Raw genomic sequence first — 2,845 nt, forward strand, 5'->3', positions numbered from 1 at the left:
TGTCTGTGAACACAGCCTACTGGACCCCCAGGGATAAAGCAGGCTGTCTTATTCCCAAGGCCTGTTACATTTCTGGCTGGTCTGCCTGCCAGTCTTCTGCTGAAACCAATCACTACTGAGATCCCAGGCTAGCCGCAGGGTTGCCAACAGTGACATGGGATTGCCCACACCGAGTACAGGCAGGCCGCTCTGAGCGCCCGGTAGAAGCCCTGGGCCAGGCAGCTGGGGGAAGGGGAGCGGAGATGGGAGCAGCCCCTGGCTGAAACGTCCCAGAGTCCCACGGTTCTTACAGAGGTTCAGCACATCTTCTTGAATAAAGGTTTCTCTGATTTGTGGTATGCCTTTGGTCCATTTCCAGAGTCTACATTTTTTGGACAAGTTTGCTTAATTTTCTCATTGCTTTTTAGGGAGAGGATCGGCTGAGCTCCTTAACTGGCCACTCTGGAAGTCCTGCTCTGTAAACCACACAAGTTGTACAAATTATACAAATTCATCCTACTTCTTGAGGGAGAAAGTGGGACCTTCCTTGGGATGTGTAATCCGCAGGGCAATGTCACCTTGGCAAAATGTCTTCAACCTGGAAACTCACTGGACCTCTGCAGGAGGAAGTCCAATTGTGCAGACCTCAGCACCTGCATGAGTGGTCCTCTGTACTCATTTTCTTCCACTTATTCCTTAGCATTCAGAGANCTAAACAAAACCAAATGGAGTCAAAATCAGGACTTCTCAGAGCCGTTTAACATGCTGTTTGTTGAGATTTTCTAGGAAAGAAAACAGTGTTTTCTCAACATTACTGTGACCAATGAACACTTACTGATCTTCAAAATACCCTCTGGGGTGCTCGACTTGAAATTTTCTGCCCGGTAAGAAACACGGAGGTGTTAGGGGAAGAAGTATGCTCGCAACTATGATAGCTGTATATGCATCAACCTTCTAGACCTGGCAATGGCGGTGGCGGAAATGAATGGAGGGAAATCCCTCAGGGAAGTCCATTTCTGCGGGCAATCAACCTCTCTAATACAGCTGCCCCTCCTCACCGGGAGCATTTCATTGGTATCCTTCCAAGTTTCTGGGTTCTGTTTTTCTTTAAGGACTTCCCATGTGCCTGGCTTAAGTCAGACTCTTGGAAAATAAAGACACAGTATTTGCCCTCAAAGAGTAGTTAAGAGTGAGATAGGGAAGAGTTATAACCAAGCGTCAGAGGTGGTGGCAAACAGGCATCCACAAGGTGCTGTGATAAGACCAACGGCACAGTTAACCCGGCCCAAGGTGTGAAAGACGACTGGGCAAAGACCATGATGTCCAGGCTGGTTCTGGAAGGCCAAGGAGGGCTTAGCCAGGGAAGGAAGAGAGGAAGAGCACGTGCAAAGGCCAAGAGGCTGGAGAAAACACGGTCTATTCAGGGAACTCCAAGTAGTTGGCACAGCTAGAGTATGGGACATAGAAGACTGAGCAGGTGCAAAGCTAGCAAAACACGACGGGCTTTGTGTGGCATGCTAGCTAGGGAGTCTGGCTCTTCTTCTCGGAGTGAAGGGAGGTTATGAAAGGCTGTTCAATCTCAGGATGGTTTACCTGCTGAAAGCTCCCTCTGGCAGCAGTGGAGGAAACGGATTGTGGAGGTAGATCAGAAAGCAAGCTCCCAGAGGCCAGCAAGAACAACGAGGGTCTGAACAAGGGCAGTACAGATGGACGAGAGGGCAGCTGAGAGTTGGAAGTGTGAGGGCTAGATGAGCCCAGATGCTGGGGTGAAGGGGAGAGGCAGTGGGGGTCAACTCCCAGGTTTCCGACTTGGACAGCGGTACAGCCACATAACGGAGGGAGCTTAGGACGAGGGGCGGGTGTTTGGGAAGCAGATCATGTGCTCAGGTTTGCACTTGCTCAGTTTGAAATTCTGATAAAACATGTGAGATGTTAAGGAGATGGCTGGAACTCTGGGTTGAGCCCTACACAGATGTGACAGGTGTCAGAACTCAGAACAAAAATTGCGGAAGCCAGAGGTGTGGTGAAATTGGGCAGGGACAGTGTACAATGAGCAGCAGACACAACTGGTGGGGAACCTTATGTTCATCTTCTGAATGCCTACAGCATCTGCCTGTAACTCAGATGGAATCTGTCGTGTGCTGCACCAGTTAGCTCAGTGTCTACTGTGCCCAAGTATCACGCTTGATGTGAGGGCACAAAGAGGAACAAAAGAAAGTCCTTTCGTCCAAGGGGACGATGATGTAGTTGTGGAGAAAGCATTGTACTCAACTGTTATACAAAACGAAATGAAGAGCTATAAATACGCTCAATGGAGAAGACGCAATTGATTCACTGGAAGAGAGAACACAGGTTTCAGGAAGGGAGGAGAACATCTGAGCTGGGGTGGAGAGTACGTGGATTTTGCAAGCAGGTAAGGGGAAAGACGGCAGGTCATCTGAAGCCGGAAGCTAACAAAGCTCACGGCAGAATAAAGTGTGGGAAGCGACAGAGAGAAAGAGGCTGGCAAGGTGGCTGGAGGCCAGGGCCCACGGAATCCTTTCTCAGGAGTCCAGTTTAAAGAANGCCTTTAAGAACAATGAACTATAAATGCTAACGGAAACCTAAAAATCACCACACTAAGGCTTATGGCTTCTAAATGCTCTTTCTCAATTCTGTATTTCCACTCTGCAAAACTCTGTTAGCGGAACTTTAATTACTTGGCTTCGTTATAAAATTTCCATTGCACCTAAGTGTAAATAATTTCACTCTAATGCACTCATTTGAATCTGTGGCTGAAAGCACTGGTAGAAATCACATTTTTGTGGTACTCCCTTGGCACATTGAAGGAAAACAAAATGTATACTGTTAATCAGGTCGTGAGTGA

Source organism: Crocuta crocuta, unplaced genomic scaffold (assembly GCF_008692635.1).
Source record: "Crocuta crocuta isolate KB4526 unplaced genomic scaffold, BGI_CrCroc_1.0 scaffold1121, whole genome shotgun sequence".
Classification (NCBI taxonomy): Eukaryota; Metazoa; Chordata; class Mammalia; order Carnivora; family Hyaenidae; genus Crocuta; species Crocuta crocuta.